This window comes from Artemia franciscana, chromosome 16, assembly GCF_032884065.1.
Source record: "Artemia franciscana chromosome 16, ASM3288406v1, whole genome shotgun sequence".
NCBI classification, from domain to species: Eukaryota; Metazoa; Arthropoda; class Branchiopoda; order Anostraca; family Artemiidae; genus Artemia; species Artemia franciscana.
In genome coordinates, this window is record NC_088878.1 from 3240117 (window position 1) to 3260581 (window position 20465).

Sequence of the window (20465 nt, forward strand, 5' to 3'; positions counted from 1 at the left end):
GATTGCTATATGTCACTTGGTTAATACCAAATGCCATAAGAACTAAAGAAAACAAAGCAAAATTAAAAGAAAGAGACGGCAAAACTATAAAACTATAAAAGTTGAGGATATGAAATAAACAGAAATTAAAACTCGTTTTCTTAATTAATAGCTTTTAAATTTGGCCTACGGGAAGTTTATACAACCTATGACATCCTAAAAATTTATAATTCCAGCCGATAAAACAAAACACTGAATTGAGGGGGGAGTTTGGTGTGAGCATTTGAAACTTACAGGGCTTGTTGTGAGGGAGGCTGAATTAACGAAAAGGCAATATTTGCAGCCTAATACTACTGATTCTACTGCTACTAATGCTGTTACTATTACTACCGTTACTACTATTACTGCTACTAAAGCTAAGAGTATTAAGTCGAAAATTTTGGAGAATAATGTAACAATATTGAACTAAATGGAAAGACACTATGCTTACACAGGTTTTTAAGAGGACGTATTAAAAAATGCTTCAGTAACTGCTTATGGTATTAACCTGAAATGTTCAGTGTGTGTTCAGGGGGATGTTGTAGAAAGCCAAAGGCGCTATTTGCATACTGCTACAAATGCTACTAGAATTATTGCTACTACACAAGCTAAGGGTATTAAAATGAAGCTTTCAAGAAATATTTAGACGGATGTTCAAGCAAATCAAAACGAACTATTACCATGTGGATTATAAAACGGGTGAATAGAAATGTCTCAGGAATGACTTACATTAATAAGTTGGACTTTTCAGGGTAAGCTATGGCGAATCTTGAACTGACCAAAAGGCACTATGTATACTATTAATACTAATGCTAAGATTCCTGTAACTAATGACACTAAGAGTATTAAGTGAAACTTTTAGGGAATGTTTAGAGGACTTTCAATTAAACGGAAAAACTATGTGCATGCAGATTTTCAAAGGGGCATATAAGCAATTTCATGGGGGAAGAGAAATTCAATGAAAAGGGCGCAGGATTTTCTAGCATTACTATTACAAAAAAAACAATGAAGATATAAACATGAAATAGTTTTTTCAATTGAAAGTAAGGAGAAGCAGTAAAACTTAAAACGAACAGAGATTATTACGCATATGAGGGGTTCTAAAAATACATTAGCATAAAGAGCGAGGTATTTAGAAGGAGATAAATACTTCGCTCTTTATGCTAAATTATTTTTAGTAATTTCAACTATTTATTCTACGGCCTTTCTGATTCAGGGGTCATTCTTAAAGAATTGGGACAAAACTTAAGATTTAGTGTGAAGAGCGAGGTATTAACGAGGGGACAAACCCCCTCATATATATAATCAAAATACAAGAATATAAAAGTTTGTTACGTAAGTTAATTCTTAAGTTACGTATATTTTTTACTAATAAAAACGTTCGTTAAAAATTAAAAGTTCGAGTTGCCTTTTTAAGTAACCGATAAATTGGAGGGCAACTAGGCCTCCTTCCCCACCCCTTATTTCTCAAAATCGTCTGATCAAAACTAAGAGAAAGCCATTTAGCCAAAAAAAAGAATTAATATGCAAATTTCATTTTAATAATTTATGTACGGAGAGCCAAAATCAGACATGCATTAATTCAAAAACTTTCAGATATTAAATAAAAGAAAACAAGTTTTTTGAAATGAAAGTAAGGAGCGATATTAAAACTTTAAACGAACAGAAATTACTCCGTATATGAAAGGGGCTTTTCCTCCTCGACACCCCGCTCCTTGCACTGAAGTTTGATTCTATCTCGCAACTCTACTTTTTAAAACAATAAAAAACTTTAGCGTAAAGAGCGGGGTTTTACTCCCACGGGGCCACCATATGTGTTCGTCTATTTTTCTTTCCTTTTTTTACAAAGACAATATCGGTACTTTTTTTTATTCGGGAGACTATTGCACGATAATACACAATAAATACAGAAAAATTAAGATCTTCCAAATTAAAATAAATAATGTAGAGGGGGGGGTCATAAGCTCTCCAGAATGAGAGTAGTCCTACAAATATCCCAACTTGAATAGAAAGAGAATGTAAAATTGCAAATTATGTCTTTTGTAGAGGTTACAGCTGCATCAATAAATTTCTATCATTCACGATAAAAATCTATATTTTATAACTTAGGTAATTATTATTTTTAAAAAAAATCCTTTGTTTCTATTTACTTGAAATTCCTGCATTTCCGAGACATTGAGCTAATTGTAATTTTTTTCGTTTTTACGACAAAAGTAACTGGAGGAAACACTTTGACATTTTTATTGTCCAAATTTTATCTTCTTTGTAAAATATTATTTGTTCAAATGTTTCAGTCCCTCTCTTTCTCTTTCTCTCTCTCTCTCTCTCTCTCTCTCTCTCTCTCTCTCTCTCTCTTTCGTTTATAGTATAGGGCAATGGGGTTTCAGCACCCTTCCAGAAAACTTAAAATTACAAAGCCGTAAACTAGTGCATTATTTAAATGTAATGACAATTTTCTGAAAAGAAGACATTTTTTTTCAAACCTTGGAAAACAAACAAAATTATGACAGCAAAACAAGCAAATTTTTTTCAAACAGAATTATGGAAACTACAGCAAAGAATATGGAAAACGGGCCGCGCAGAACGCATTCCATTAAATACCTTACCTATTCTCTAACCACTCTATATATTAAATATATTATAAAAATATGCAAACATAGTAGTTTTGCTCCCTCAAAATAAGCAATTCATAACCAATTGCCGGGGCAAACCGATTTTTGTCACATCTTACAGAGCAAATTCTTGAGTGTGTTCTGAATAATTAACAAGTACTTTTTTCTCTTTTTCTCACTGCGTACTTTTGAAGGTGTATGTACTCATATATGGTCCACTTAAGAGAAAACTCCCGCATATGGAACTAATGGCAATCAATTTGCAACTTTATCTTAGCACCATGAGGGAGTTACCACATCCTCAGACTATTCTACACATTGATATACCCTAATGAAGATACGAACGAAAGAATTTGGGCCAAGCAAGGATTAACTTAGAGAAAAAAAAACGCAAATTATATGAAAAATACATAACAAATTATGGTTAAAATTCCCAAACTCTAAGGACGACATGGGCCCAAAGACACCCCAGTACACATGTCTGCCACAATGTTTATATTACAGAGACGGAGTTCGATCTTTCTCGGGGGGGGGGTGTAGACTTTGCTGTCCCCTGCCGCATCATCAATGCTGTAAATGCCCAAAAATATTACAATTTAAGCTCTTTTGTCACCCCCCCGAGGCGCTTAACCCCTCTAGCCGCATCCTATATTCGGCCCTGATATATTATCCTATTTGGTAAAAAAGCCTTCTGTTTTTGCCAACAAAAGTAAATGGCAGTCAAATGGATGGTACGAAATCTTCGTCTTAAAGACCCTCAATTCTTTAATTTTTAAAACCTCTTCTACATTTATTTGCAATTCCTGCCTAAAGATATTTAAATACAAAGAAATTGTAAATGCATTAATTTTCTGTATTATTCCATTAATCGAACGAAAGACTAAATTACAACCCTTCGGGTTATTCGTGACAATAAACGCATATTTTTTTCTTACATAAATTTTCTTTAAAACGTATATAAACTAATGTGAGGTCTTCATTGATGAAGATCCTTCTCAGTTTATAGAAATATAATGATGGGATTACACCTGGGCTGTGGCGCTTCGCGCCACCCCAACACCTAGTTGGTGGGGGCGCTTCGCGCCCCCCCCAAGCCCCCCCGCGCGCGTAAGTCGTTACGCGCCATAATAGTTACGCGCCATTGTAGTTGTGTCCTATGTCCCACCTGTGAATATAGATATATATATATATATATGGTTTTAACTACGTAAAACTTGCGAATATACAACATTCTTTGCTGTCCCATTGTCTTTGCATATAAATAGATTGTCAGGTTTACCGACTCTTGAACATGCAACATATAATGGTCCATGGGAAAACAATCTGTATTCAGATCTATACCTCATGATTCTAATGATTGCCCTTGAGCTTTGTTGATGGTGATTGCTAATCGACCATTCCCTGTCCCGGTGTCCCGGTCGTCATTTACATCCCCCTGTTTCCCCCGGTGTCCCCGTTGTAGTTGTGTCCCTGTGTCCCGGTCGTCATTTATATTCCCTGTGTCCCGGGTCCCGGTCATCATTTGTATCCCGGTGTCCCGGTCTGTATATACATTCGTTTTTTAGTTTTGTTTTTCTCCTTTATTTTTTTCCTTTTTTTTTCTTTTTTAGCTTATTTAGATTTTTAGATTTTTTAGTTTTTTTTATTAGTTTTTAGTTTTTATTTCTTTTTAGTTTTTTTGTCCCGGTCGTCATTTATATCCCCCTGTTTCCCCCGGTGTCCCCGTTGTAGTTGTGTCCCTGTGTCCCGGTCGTTATTTATATTCCCTGTGTCCCGGTCGTCATTTGTATCCCGGTGTACCGGTCTGTATATACATTCGTTTTTTAGTTTTGTTTTTCTCCTTTATTTTTTTCCTTTTTTTTTTCTTTTTTAGTTTATTTAGATTTTTAGATTTTTTAGTTTTTTTATTAGTTTTAGTTTTTTTTTCTTTTTAGTTTTTTTGTAGTTTTTACCTTCTTTTTAGTTTTGTTAATTTTTTTTTTTACTTGTGTCCTGGTCGTCATTTATACTCCCTGTGTCCCGGTGCTTTGTTGATTGCTAATCGAACATTCCTTTTGTCCTGGTCGCTTTCTCTTTGAGTGTCGTCATTTATTAGTTTTTTCCTTTTTTTTTAGTTTTTTATTGGTTTTTACCTTTATTTTAGCTTATTTTTCAGTTTTTTCCTTTTTTTTAGTTTTTTTTTATTTTTTATTTTTTTTAGTTTTTTACCTTTTTTTAGTTTTTATAGTTTTTTTAGTTTTTTAGCTTTTTTACTTTTTTTATTAGTTTTTAGTTTTTTTTGTAGTTTTTGCCTTTTTTTAGTTTTTTCAGTTTTTTTTTTAGTTTTTTATTGGTTTTTACCTTTATAGTTTTTTTAGTTTTTTAGCTTTTTTATTTTTTTTATTAGTTTTTAGTTTTTTTTGTAGTTTTTGCCTTTTTTTAGTTTTTTCAGTTTTGACGTCACCTAATCCAGTTTTTTCAGGTGACGTCACCTGACACATCCATCCATCCATCCATCCATCCATCCACAGACAGACAACTTATTTTTATATATATAGATAATGATGGGATTACACCTGGGCTGTCAAATTGACACATTTTGTGTCAAAATGAAACAATTTGATATCGCGTGACACAATGACACATTCAGTCGAAATGATGACACAATCAACGAAAATGACACATTTTCAGCAAAAAATGACACAATTGACAAAAATGACGCATTTTTCAAAAAAATGACACATTTTTGTCATCCAAGTCTTGTTTTTTAAATGGTAATAAAAGAAAAGTAAAATTTCAATTTTCTACCTCCTGAAAAGCTACAAATTATTGGAAGGGAATAGCGCTGCCTAACGGTGGCAGTAGTACGCAAACAGTGCGGAATACAGGACAGATGCCATCACCATATTTAAAATCTAAACCACGCGAAGAAAACAGCCATAGGCGGAAATTTCAAATCAAAATGCACGCCGAATATCTGAACTTAATTGGCATCTTGATTGAGTATTTGATGTAGCCAACTGGTACGTACTTAATAGTAAAAAGTAAACAGCATGCAGTTTACCAAAGCTGTATGCATAAGCACTAACTCCCATTTTTAGGAGTACAGGAGACAGGAGGGGTATCCCACCTCGGACAAGAATACAAATTTCCAGATATCTTTCCTTCGGAATAATCGATCTGGCTTAAAAAGGCACCAACAAATATGACAAAAATACTAGATTGAAGCTGGTTGAGTGGCTTACATATTGAGTAAATAAAAAGCTTAGCCAATAAAGACGATTACTTATAGAGCCGATTACGATTACGACGTCATACGAAAAGACTATTTTCAATTTACTGTCGGATTGTCCCTAAAACTTTTATAAATGTAAACTTGCCTCGTTGGCCGCCCAGACACAAATTCATAGTGTGTAACATTAATTTAATCGAATGTTTCCATTTCTTTCATGACGTCATAAAAAGGTCATGATCCCAAGATAATAGGATAAGATTAAGTTTACTCCTTTTTGAGCTGATTCGGAAAAGATTATATATTCAAAACTTTAAATAAAAATTTGACAATTAAATATGATACTATTTGTAGCGAAAAAATATGGCACATTTTGTGACACATTATGGAATCTGAGATGACACAAAAAGCACATTTTCGGAAAAAATATGACACACTCCTTCAAAAAAATTTGGCAGCCCTGGATTACACTCTTAATGAGTGAAGCTTGAAACCTACAGGACTAAGTTCAGGCAAAACTCACTTGATCTTTCAGTAACGAGAGAAACTGAATTTCGAACAATTTGACGCTAAAGAGTGTCAAGTAATTTTGGCATGGATTTGATTCTATTGTCGTAATAAATTGTAATCATATGATTTTGAGGTGACATTAGTATTAAAAACTGTTGTTCGCCTAGCTTGCTGGTGGATAAGTGTTTACATACTACTAACAGAATGCTGAATACACACAGGAAACTTTGCAATTGAAAATTGCGAAAAATCGTAAACTTCAAGTTGGACTGAGATCTCATCAACAGAAATCGGGAGATTATATTGAATGAAGGTAAACATGAGAAAAAAAAACCTGAATATCTCGAAAAATGTGACAAAATCTCATGGGAAAACATGAGAAGTGGAAGCCCTGATCAGAATACACACAGGAAACTTTGTAATAATTTTAAACAATGTATGATCGTCGCTTCTGCACTCCCAAAAGGTGACAATTTATAGAAATTGAAATTTTTAAAAGAATATTCTGTGAAACTTAGAATAGCTAATATTAGAATCTTTGTGGATGTGAAATGTGGCACGTCTTTAGTTAGTGAAATGCGTTATTCTTTTCGGCCATTTGTGGAAACTTTTACAATTTTGAATCTTTACTACTGTACGTTCACCAGTGGATGGGGATTTTTTTTTTTTTTGATATGTCAATGTCCAATATCGCCCAACACCGTATAATCGTCTTCTGTACTCCCAAAAGGTGACAATGTACAGAAATTGAATTTTTTTTAAATAATATTCTGTGAAACTTAGAATATGTATTTATATTTTTGGCCTAATAGTATGAAGTATAATTTAAAACACAATACCTGGGTAGAGATTTCGACTTGCCATTATTTTATGATGAACATCGGTTTAAAAAGAACGAAAACTTGGCAGTGGGTGCAGACTTTGACCTAGTGTTCAAGGATCACAACTCACTCCCAAAAATGGATCTTCAGCCCTAATTAAAGCTGAGAACATGTTTAGTACCTGTTTCTCCTGCTTCTCTGCTTATCATAACGATCTTTTTTAATAATAACGAATTAATGGGCCTAGAGCTCAAACCATTTTCAAGGAAGGTATTATTACGAAACAAATAGAGTTCCAATAGGGATAGGCTTTGCTGTGTATTAGATAGAGAAGTTACGAAGGTGACGCTTTGTCTTTGATGACAGAGGAATAGACGGTACGATATCTATTCAAAACGAAAGACAAATTCGTGGCCTTTAAAAAACCTTATAAAATCGTCCTTTTCTTTCAAATTAAAACCACTTCTAAAGTTTTTCCGTTGGCTTGAGTTGTATTTTGTTTTAATTATTTATATTGTATTAATTAGGATTTAATTAACAAAACTTCTAGCAACGGACAAAGAGATTTCAGTCATGTCTGGTTTTGCAACCTTTTATTCCTGAGGTGTATAAATTTACTTGTATCATTTCATTTTAATTCTCTAACTTTAACTATCAATGGGAACTGGGGCTTTATTGTTTTGCCATGTGAACGTTACCTATTCACCAGTGGGACTTTTTGTAAAGCGTAATTATTGCCTAAAATGAATTTTCAAGCGAAAAAAAGTGTCGGTACTAACAAAGACCATTCGACGTAAGATTTATGTATTTACTTCGCCCCTTCTGTGTTTAAAAAGTGGTGTTTATGTTGTTATAAAATTAAAGAATGCTCTTACAGGCTGGTGATGTCATATATATTCGACTTCTTCAGCTTGGACGACGGATCAACTTCACATCAGGGAATTGCTTTTTTGGCTTAATACGCATTGGTGATTGACTGGGATTTCTGACAGCCATTTTTCTTATTGTGATAGGAACCTGCCTTAATTATTCAGATTTGTTGATTGAAAATTCTGCTGCTTGTGATAATCTTTGTTCCTTTTATGTTTTAATTTTGCCTTTGCGTAAGACAATCTTGTTTTAACTTGCTATACAGTCTAGGGTGGCGAGTACTCAAGTATTTTTAAGTTTTTAATTTTTGCCTGATAATTTCATTTTTCGGTCGTATTGAAAGGACAAAGGACATTATTATGTACTACAAATATTGGCCCTTGTATAAAAAAAATTGTGCATTAAAAGAATATATTTGTTGCCAAAATACGTTTTACACGCATATGAAATAAAGAAACAACTTCAGATAAAATTTAGACTATATCGCGCAAAATTGTTTCAAAACCAAAATAGCCACGGGAAACTTTTTGGAAACTTGAGGAATTAAGACACTTTTTTTGAGAACATTTTAGACCTTCCCCAAACTAAGTGACCATACCAATAACTTTCTTACGAGTCCTTGCACAAAGTGTTTTTTTTTTCCTTTTTTGTCATATATAAAGGATAATTTTATAAACTTATAATTTGTGTTTTATACCTCTTTCAAACAAATAAATACTTGTGACTCAAATGTAGACTCTGGCAAATATCAGAGCTTTTTTCAAAAACTGAAGAATTTGATTGAAACTCTTGGTATAATTATAAATAACTTGAATGTTCAATCAAGTAAATACGGGCCAAAAAATCATATGATGCGAAAACATATTCAATGAACAACAATTCATGGGCAACTTTAATGACATACTGCTAAAACTACATTCGCAGAAAATAACATAAATATTCAGTAATCAGGCCCAAAAATAATTGTAATGTAGCTGAATGGTCGATCAATTGCTGTAGCCAAAGGCCCCCCTATTAAAATATTCCAAGAAGCTTAGCGGTAGTGAAGGAATTCTTAGTCTGATATGTTGCCAATGCAATTGACTTGATGAAATTTGTGGTGACTAAGGGCATTTCACTTTTTAAGACTAGCCTTTGTGACTTAATTTAAATTTCAGCAATTTGATTCGATTCTTAGTTCAATTTAAAAATCAGTATTTGATAATTGCGGAGTATTTTCAAAAACAAAATGCATCAGGAATTCAATCAGTTTAGGCAATTTAATTTAATTATGGCGACTGGTTATTGATACCCCATCATTTGCTTTAATACAAGACTAAGAAAAACAAAATGTGTTTATTTAAGAGATGTTCTAATTTACTTGGTTTAAACATTATCAATTTGCATACTTTTACTTTTCAATTCACAAAATTGCAACATAGTGGGGGCTCAAAGGAAGAAACCTATTCAATGTTTGGACAATGTTTGGACAGAAAAAAAAAAAAAAAAAAAAAAAAAAAAAATTCCATCTAATCTTAATGTCATAAATGAAGAAAAATGATGACACAACCAATGAACACCAACTACGAAATTTCTAATCTCCCAGTTCTTTTAAAAAAAACAATAACAAGGTTTCTAACATCCTTATTACTCACTACCAAATTCAACCTAAAAGGAAAGCTAAGACCTAGTTCAGATAGGCACAAAGACAAATACATTCTCTGGGTATAATATAAAGGACACTCAAATAAAAGATGGCTGCAAGTTTCAAGAATTTTGCAGCAATGGCACAAGCTAGAAGGAACTTTACCAATTCTATGGAGGAAACCATTAAGACGACAATGGCCGGTAATAAATTGTGTCAACTGGTATCTTGGCTCAAAAGAAGAAGCAGCAATTAAATCATTTGGACTTGAAAAGAAACAGCTTGGCCAATAGCTAATTGAGTTTTTAAAATCCCTATACCACATTTCATATAACTTAGATTTGAGTAACTGACGGTTTAAAATAAAGTTATTATCAAAAATACTTGGTCCAAACAATTCTGAAAGAATTTCATCTGTAAAGATACTATGAAGAGATGATCTTTGAGCTAAAGGGAAAGAAGGTGGAGTAAACATTGGCCAATTTTGAGGGTGGCCTTTGCGAGCATACCTTAATGCAGTCAGTTCATAAGCTCTAACATGAATAGGTAATACACCAGAAATGGCTGCTATTACTTCTGACTGTGTACTTCGAAACGATTTGGAGATTGTCAACATCGAAATTCTTTGAGCTGATTTTATTTTTCTCAGAATGTGTTTTTTTCTTAAGAGCAGCGATCCAAACTGGAACAGCATATAAATTTGTACTTTCTACAACCGACTTATACAGTTTCCTTAATGCAAAAGGTTTTAGGCCCCATGTTGTTTTTGCCGCACATAAAAGACGAGTTGAATATTATTTAGCTGAATTAATTCTACTAACATCATGGTCTGTCCACAATAATTTTCTATCCAAAATAACGCCCGAATATTTAACTTTTTCTTTCACTTCTATAATATCACCACCAAATTTCAGAGTAATTTTTGGAACTTTATGCTTATTTGTAAGCTTTTTAAGACTAGCCTTTGTGACTTAATTTAAATTTCAGCAATTTGATTCGATTCTTAGTTCAATTTAAAAATCAGTATTTGATAATTGCGGAGTATTTTCAAAAACAAAATGCATCAGGAATTCAATCAGTTTAGGCAATTTAATTTAATTATGGCGACTGGTAACAGCTTCAGTTTTGTTTTATTGAATTCAAGTTTATTTTTAGCAGACCACTCCTCAAACTTTGTAAACACTTTCTGAGCTATTTCTTCCAGTTGACCAATACCTTCTGAACTTATTATCATACAAATATCATCTGCGTAGGCTTGTATAATACAATTTTTGTCAATTTTTTCATTCAAAAGATCATTTATATTAATTAACCGTAAAAATGGAGATAAAATTACACCCTGAGGACATGATTTTTCCAGAGCCCTTGAAACTTCATTTTGGTATGTAACTACACGGTCATTAAAATAAATATGAACTAATTTTATCAAACTTCCCGGACATTCTTTTTCTATCAATTTTTTAATTATTCCTGGATGCCAAGCGTTATCAAAAGCCCCTTTTATGTCGAAAAAAATACATAAAGTAAATTTCTTTTTTAAATTATTATTTTCAACAACAGTGACAATATTATCTACTGCATCAACTGTACTTTTCCCCTTACTAAATCCTAACTGCAAAGTAGAAATCCAATTCTTTTCAGAACTTAAATTATACAGTTTATGCATTATTACTTTTTCAAATACTTTACCTAAATTCGAAAGTAAACTAATAGGGCGATAAGAACGGGGACTCCCATCATTTTTCTTTCCTTTTTTCAAAATAATTATCACATTAGCTTTTTTCCACTCCTTAGGAAAATAACACAAATTTAAACATGCATTTATGATTTTTAGAAAAGACGGTGTTATCACATTGATATTTTTTTTCAAAACAAGATTTAAGATTCCATCTGGACCTGGAGCTTTCATTGGTTTCAAAGAATCAATAGCATCTTTTAAAACATCAGCATTAATTTCATCTACTCCAGAAGTAACATTTTGAACAAAATTTTGAACTTGTTGTCTCACATAAGAATGGAACATATTATCATTAACACTATCGTCTTTTTGGAACCACTTAGCCAAAAGTTCATCACCTGCTTCATTCAGTGATGAAGTTCTGCTTCCATCATCTTTTAACACATGCACAGGCTGAATACATCCGCCATCTGACCGACATATCTTGTGAATAGTCTGCCATGGATCAAAGCTAGCTCTTTCTTCACAAAAATTTTTCCAATCTTCTCTCTTAGCTCTTACAATTTCATATTTATAATCTTTAAGGGAATTTTTCATATTTACTTCACTTTCTAAATCATCTAAAATTTTATAAATTCTCAAATTCCTTCTATAAATGTGCCTTAATCTTGTCAATTCCGGATTCCACCACCTAGCATACTTTTTTGATCTTTTACTGCCAAAAACTGGGGTCGAATCAGCAGTGGCATCAGAAATCAGCTTTCTAAAACTTTCAAAAGCCACATCTATCTCTTGTACAGACGACACAGGAAGCGAATACACATCATCTATTCTACTAAGTAAAACTGAACTAAATATTCCCCAATTTGTTTTACTATAATCATACTTTTGAGGGAAAGTTTCTACACCTTGCACAGCATCTAACACTATTACAAAAGAAATATAAAAATGATCAGACAATGACGGGGAATCCGAAAGAACCGTCCAATCCTTAGCAAACTGGACTAGATTAGAACCTACAGCTGTGACATCAGGGCTAGAAGAGCCGACGTAATACGTCGGCACATCTGGGTCATTTATAACAACTAAATTCTTATTAGCAAAATAATCTTCTAATTCTTTTCCTCTTCGTAGTACGTAGTTTTCCTCAGTACGAAACATTTCCCATTATATCAAAGTTTATCTAAAAATTTTAATGGTAAACGGAAAATTTTCCAATCAAGACTTGGACAAAATTGCCACTCAAAAAGCCAAAATCAGAAAAGATAACACCTTTAATCAGAGATATATTCTCTTGGCCCTTTAGCTGACAATGATCGGAACCAGCATTGATGAATAACGTTGATTAACGGCAATTAAGGGGGTGGGGGACAGAGAAAAGTTTTTTTCGAAATCCAGAGAGAACAATTCTTTTGTTGTTTTTTTTTACTTTCTTTTACAAAAATACCCCAAAAAACACCCTCATTTGCAATAAAAATTGTCAATCCACCAGTCGACACCACTGGTATTGATCAAAAGCGCCAATTCATGGAAACTAGGGGACAAGGTTGGACCCAATGAGCTAATCCCCGATATTTTTGTCCCACTCGTTAAAACGTAGCGCAATGCATTTAAACAAGTTTCCGATGTTTTTTTTTTTTTTTTTTTTTTTTTTTTTTTGTATTCCTTCCTCAAAATAGATTTCTAAACACAGCCCAAGGGGAAGGGGACGAAAGAGTATTCTCCAGATTCTAGGCAGGGGAATCTCGTTGTCTTTTCAATTTCTTTAACAAAAATACAAAGAAAAAAAAAACAAGCCCTTTTTCAATGATAATACCACCAAGAGATTTGTTTTGAATCTAAGAGGAGGAATGCGGGAAATGCATGCTGTAGAGAAAATTTCCTTCCCTGAATTAAAGCCACTGGTTTTCCATATATGGTAACAATGCAAGTTTTATTATTAAATTTGCTTCAAATATGGAAACAAAAGCTGAATTTTCAATCACCTAAGAAAGATACGCAGACACGAAACAGTGAGACTTTATCAGATAAAAGATTGCTTACTTTATTGTATAAGTATTTGTCCTTTTCATTTGTCATTTACTTGAGTATTTCTATAATTCCATCTTCTTACTAACTATGTAGCCCAGAAGACTGTCTTGAAGAATAGATGGCCTTCAAGTAGAATTCCAGTTTTATAGGAGAATTTGATCAAAGCTTATTAAACAACTCTAAGGTTCGAAACCATAGAAAAGTAGGGGCGTAATTTGTTATGAAGCTAGAAGGTGCAACTGCCCCTCCCAAACCTTGTTTTTCCCCTCCACCAAACCTAATTCCCCTCCCCCTTCTGAAATTTAGTTTCTTCCAAAATTTAGTCTAAACTAATATAAACCTATAAATTTAAGGATCTACAGAAGCATTTTTTTTTTTTTTTTTTTTTTTTTTTTTTTAAGTAAATTTATAGTTCTTTTAGAGTACTAAATAGTGCCTCTGTGGTACCAAATGGCTTCTTTTTAGTTTTTACTGCTATTTTCACTTTATTTTGGACAAAGGGTTCCATATTTGCTCCTCCATCCCCTTCAAGTTTGGATTTTGACGAAATTACGCCGCTGTAGAAAAGCAAAAGAAATGAAAAAAAAGTCCTATAAGATGGAGTCGAGCTAGAAGGACTTGTAGAAACAAAGTAGTACGAGGAAAGTTGCATTCCAAGATGGTGGTATCTTTTGATTTTTCAAGGGCAGAAGATCAATTACTTTATGCAGTAATAGTGTGTATGGATTTGAGTTAGTTGAAAAGTAGAAAAGTAGCTGAAAGTAGCTTCCCTGGATGTCATCTGCAAAAGATAACAACAAACATCTAGCCAGCCACTTGTCAACTGAAGGGCTGTAGGCAACTAGGCGACTAACAACACTAATCACGTCTACTTCGCTATAAACATCGCTTATTTAGACACTCCTGGAAGTTGTGCCATATTTCACAATTACTGTCCCTTTTACTATTTGCCCATAAGTTCACAATTTGTTTTATATTTTTGAAAAGATTGGATTTTTGTTCATAAATGACTTCAATTATCTTGCATTTTCCAGGGTTACTTGTCTGACAACCCTCATATCTTGATAAGTAAGATAATATATAGATAAGTAATCTTGAAACATTAAACCATACAACAATAGTGTAGACTAGTTTGACTTTCGGCATTCAAAAATTTGTTAAGACTCATCAAGCGCCCCTCCCCACGGTAATCTTTAGTAAAAGGCGAAAGATTAACTCGATATGAGGAGAGGCCAGAGCTATAAAAATTGCTAAGGTTGACTTGAGTATATAAAAATAAATCCTAGTAAATCCTCTTGGTTCTTTTTTAACAAGGTTCGAAAGCAATAAGAAATTCAATGTTCAATCAAGTAAATACAGGCCAAAAAATCATATGATACGAAAACATATTCAATGAACAGCAATTCATGGGCAACTTTAATAACATACTACTAAAACTACATTCGCAGAAAATAACATAAATATTCAGTAATCAGGCCCAAAAATATTGTAATGTAGCTGAATGGTCGATCAATTGCTGTAGCCAAAGGGCCCCCTATTAAAATATTCCAAGAAGCTTAGCGGTAGTGAAGGAAATCTTAGTCTGATATGTTGCCAATGCAATTGACTTGATGAAATGTGTGGTGACTAAGGGCATTTCACTTTTTAAGACTAGCCTTTGTGACTTAATTTAAATTTCAGCAATTTGATTCGATTCCTAGTTCAATTTAAAAATCAGTATTTGATAATTACGGAGTATTTTCAAAAACAAAATACATCAGGAATTCAATCAGTTTAGGCAATTTAATTTAATTTTGGCGACTGGTCATTGACAGGGCTGCCAAATTTTTTTTAAGGAGTGTCATATTTTTTCCTAAAATGTGCTTTTTGTGTCATCTCAGATTCCATATTGTGTCACAAAATGTGTCATATTTTTTTGCTACAAGTGGTATCATATTTAATTGTCAAATCTTTATTTAGAGTTTTGAATATACAATCTTTTCCAAATCAGTTCAAAAAGGAGTAAACTTAACCTTATCCTATTATCTTGGGATTCTGACCTTTTTGTGACGTCATGAAAGAAATAGAAATATTCGATTAAATTAATGTTACACACTGTGAATTTGTGTCTGGGCGGCCAACAAGGCAAGTTTACATTTATAAAAGTTTTGGGGACAATCAACTCCGACAGCAAATTGAAAATAGACTTTTCGTATGACGTCGTAATCGTAATCGGCTCTATACGTAATCGGCTTTATTGGCTAAGCTTTTTATTTACTCAATATGTAAGCCATTCAACCAGCTTCAATCTAGTATTTCTGTCATATTTTTTGGTGCCTTTTTAGGCCAGATGGATTATTCTGAAGGAAAGAAATCTTTGGAAATTTGTAATCTTGTCCAAGGTTGGATACCCCTCCTATACTCCTAAAAATGGGAGTTGTTGCTTATGCACACAGCTTTGGTAAACTGCATGCTGTTTAATTTTTACTATTAAGTACGTACTCAATCAAGAAACCAATTAAGTTCAGAAATTCAGCATGCATTTTGATTTGAAATTTCCGCCTATGGCTGTTTTTTTTGCGTAGTTTAAATTTTAAATACGGTGTTGGCATCTATCCTGTATTCTGCACTGTTTGTGTACTACTGCCACCGTTAGGCAGCGCTATTCCCTTCCATTAATTTGTAGCTTTTCTGGAGGTAGAAAATTGAAATTTTACTTTTCTTTTATTACCATTTAAAAATCAAGACTAGGATGACAAAAATTGTCATTTTTGTCGATTAAGTCATTTTTTATTGAAAAATGTGTCATTTTCGTCGATTGTGTCATCATTTCGACTGAATGTGTCATTGTGTCACGCAACATCAAATAGTGTCATTTTGACACAAAATCTGTCAATTTGGCAGCCATGACCGATTTCGCCTTTTAAGTTATTGAATTGAAAGTAAGGAGCGACATTAAAAAGAACAGAAATTTATCATTTGTCATCTTTTATAATTTTCTATGTGTAATATATGCTATACTAAAAACAAAATGACCACTCCTGAGGGGTAAATAGTATAATTTATCCTCTTGAAATGTGCTCATAAATATGATATATTTTTTTTGGAACTGTGGCTTTCAGAAAAAAATCCAAACTCTTCAACTATCTAGACTGTTTTTTCCAGCAAGAAAATCACTTGCCTGCCTATCAAATCGTACTTCTGGGCTGTTCCTAGTGGTTCACAATAGCCCATCATACGTTTCATATAATTCTGAGACCTTTCAAGCTACTCTGACATCCTTTTACATTTTTCATAGAAAAGAAATCATCAACTGTTCTCCTATTCACATTTTCTTTTTAAAAACCGGCATTTGGAAACAGAGAGAGAGAGAGAGACTCGATGATGGACACTCATCATCAAATGATGATAGACCCTGTATATGTGTCCGCAATATTCAGTTAGAAATTTTTTATTTGTTTCACTGTCGATTAGAATATTTCATCCCTATTTTGAACTGATATATTATCGTCATGTAAAGGCAGTGTGGTCTTCGAAGTTATCTACGTCTTCAGATTTTTTAAACTTGTCTTACTTTCTTCAAAATATTCCTCAAAGGGGTGCCACCCCTTTTCCGGGAGATCTTCTTGTGTATTTGTCACGTTAAAAGGATATTAGTTTCATGATATTTATCGGAAAGATTACTGAAGGATGAATTTAAAAGCCAATATTATTGCCCACAAGCCGTCATAGTTTCAATTCCTAAAAGACAATCTCCGTTTACTCCCAGTATGTGCCCGGATGATCTCCACTTCGGGCCTTCCTATTTTTTGGCACGCTTTTGAAATGGTCCCCGATATTTTATCTTTTCCTTTTTTGGCAGTTTCTTATTTTTTTCTGTCATTACATCAAGCAGGATGCAGTTTCCATGTTGACTATTATTGGGAATCACTACGGATGTCATTCATGTTTGTCTTGTTATTAAGATTACAAGATCTTTGAAAAAGAAATTTCCAGGGATGTCTAAAACTAGAAAATGATTCCCAAAGAGCTTTATGTACATAGACTAACTTAAATTATTTTGCAGTTTCTATATAAACTATAAAGTATTCTTAGATTCTTTCGATTGGTACGGATAAAATGCCGCTCTTTACTCACAGTTTATCTTGAGGAATTATTTGATCCAGGGCTTTCTTTGATGCAAGGGAGTTATTATTATAGACATTCAGACAACTCGAATTTCATTGGTAGGATTGATAGAATTGAAATGGATCTTGATCTTTAGTTATTAAATTTAGACATTAACCAAATTTCTTACCTATTTCTATCCAAACGAAAATTTTCTGACATTGGGTATATTATTTTGTCTTGAAACTATTCTCAAGTTTATTATGAAATGCTTTTGGGCTAATGGACTCTACAAAACATTTGATAGTTTAAGAATAAGAATTTGCGCTGGTAATTCACAAGATTGTAAAGGGAGGCAAGGATTTTTTTTAAGATTTCTTTCAAGATACAAAAAGTTATTTTTCAAATTCTTTTTATGAAATCTTAGTAACTATAAACTAATTTATAAGTCTAAAATAATTAAAAATTCAAAAAGAAGGTGTTTTTCACTATCTGAACGTGGCACTATTGTTCTTCACTCTTATTATTCTAAGTTATCTGGGAAAATTAGAGCTGGGAAAAGCTGTAATTTGATGTTTGGACTAATACAAAGTAAAATCAAAAATAAAATATACAAACAAAATACAACTAATGTCTTTATTAAGGCTGTTACAATCAACCTTATGGCTTGGCTGGGTGGCAAAAACTGGCAGGGTTGCCAACTTCTGACGTCCTAAAAGAATACAAATTAAGGTAAAAAAAAGAGTGATTTTTGCTCAAAAAGAGTGCAAGTCGAAAAATTCGCATACGCTGGGTTACCGCTGCTTACGTATCAACTCTGAGGTATAAAATAGTGATTTTAAAACGAAAAGTATGCAAGTTGGTAACCTTGTTACTTGGGTTCATTACACTTCTGATGAAGTTGTCAACTAATGACGTTCAAAGTGAGTGAAAACTAAGACCCAAAAAAAATGATTTTCACTGTTTCGCATCCCCTCTGAGGTAAAAAAAGGTCATTTCAAGCGAAAAGTATGGAAGTTGGCAACCCTGCTAACTAGAATTCAGTCTGTTCTCTCAGAGACCTAATTGAGTTTCCTATGTTGCCAGCTACCTGCCGTTGTTTTCTAGCCCTTTGGAAATCACTTATCAGTTCACATTTTTGACTTTACAGGCTCTTCTGTATAGTTCTTCTGAAATTTGAGACAGTTTTATTGGCAAAAATAAATCAGCACGCACCATGTTTGTTAGATCGTTTCACGAGGAGTTTTCTGTTTTCTTGCTTTTGTTTTTTATACATTTATTTTTTCATCATGACTATGTTTTATCTAATTATGATTATAACGAATAACCTAAATGAGATTGAATGTTAAAAATATTCATAATTCTTTTTTTTTGGGGGGGGGGTTCTTAGAGTTTATGGTGATTTATGATTGCTAGTTTTGATCTGCAACAGTGAGTCAAAATTATTGAAAGATTTCATAATTCAGGTGGTACATTATTTAAATCCAGGAAAAATAATTGTCGCCATGCATTCAGATTTTTGTGCAAACTTGGAGAAAAAAAAAGAAGAAGAAGAAAAAAAAAAAGAAATCAGAAGTTTGGCGACTGTCAATCTGAAAACCCTAATTTGGCCCTGATTGATAATAGACGCTTCTAAAAATCCTTGAATACCTTTAAAGTGTATGTCATTGTTTGAAAAGAGCCATGACTCGTTGTGTTATACTATTAAGTATACTTATACATATAAACTGATTTTAAATTACTGTAAGCTGCTTACACACACTGTAATTCAATAATAGGACTGTCTCTTAAAAAACTAAAATCAAAAAACAATTTTTTCCCCTGAAGGTAAGGGACAGTATGTAGTCTCTTCGCATATTCCCTCCGTATATCTCCTCGCTCGTTAATCAAAACTGTTTACTGCTTTAAAAAAAGGTTCTTATTCCGTTTCAACGGTCCCAGTGTTATGGCTGTCGTTCTTAAAGGATTGAAACTTTAGCGGAATGAGTGAGGGGTTGAAAAGGGTGTCGTCTCCTAATGTAAAGAATAATTTCTGTTCGTTTTAAGTTTTGATGTTCCTTCTTGTTTTCTAATTAAAACTTATTTTTTCCTCTTATTTCAGACGATACCAAGGCCTACCCAAAATATTGGGTGGGGTAGCCTACTGGTCCCATAGCCTCAGATTTCTTGTTGATAAGTTGTACAAGTAACTATAAATTAGTAGATTGCGTCCCACATTTTCATTTTTTCAGAATTAAAATGTTAGATTCTAAATAAAATTTTGGGCAAAATGTTTGATGAAAAGAAGTTTTGTTGAATAAGTCCTTAACAGTATTTTTACTACAGAATTTAAGGTAGACAGAAATGAATATTACTGTTGATATGAATAGAAATCCTGCACGACTTCTGTTCTTTTGCGTGGTTGAAGCCAATGTTATCTCTGCAATAGGGTTCTTTAATAATGAAAAACATTTTTCTTACAATAAATAGGATAAATAAAAGAAGTTACAAAATGTCTCAAAAATAAAAGTTTTTCGAGTTGAATATCAAAAGTTGATATTCACAAGGGTTTGTTATATCAGAACTTTGACAAAATTTCCAAGTAATGCTGGGTTATATTGTAGAAACACGTTTGGTAAGAGAGGAGAAAGAAGATACGGCACTGGACTCTAAAGTCCAAGCCGGTGGTGCTGATCTCAACTTCGTGGCCGTTCAGCCTGGAAGCACCGTGGGGAAGGGGATGGGGTCCAGCCATCCAATGCTTTCACACACCTACCCTGTTTACCTTCTCCAGATTTTTCCAGGTACCCATTTAGAGCTGAATCAACACTGGCTGAGCTTAAGAGTCACACCGTTGACCCTCGTTCGACAGCACGACCAATTTTGCACGACCAGTAATATATCCTGTTCGTGTTTTGCTGATTGGAAGATTTTTCAACACGAAGAAAATTTTTTTTTCCACTCAGAGGAGAAATTTAAGGTATAATTTTTTTTATTAGAAAAATGGAAGGTTGAACCGGCAGTT

At 33.3% G+C, this 20465-nt stretch overlaps 1 protein-coding gene and 1 non-coding gene across 2 annotated transcripts in view; one reads left to right on the forward strand and one right to left on the reverse strand.

Annotated features, from left to right (window-relative positions):
* The window catches only part of LOC136036902 (uncharacterized), a gene marked incomplete in the record, with an annotated part of 361814 nt that extends 352312 nt beyond the window's left edge, over nt 1-9502 (forward strand). The window contains 1 exon segment of the mRNA XM_065719279.1: nt 8050-9502.
* A 4997-nt stretch (nt 9503-14499) lies between these two features.
* LOC136037463 (U5 spliceosomal RNA) lies at nt 14500-14615 on the reverse strand. Its single transcript, XR_010619959.1, has one exon. It is a non-coding gene; the product is annotated as a U5 spliceosomal RNA (small nuclear RNA).
* Nucleotides 14616-20465: the final 5850 nt, after the last annotated feature.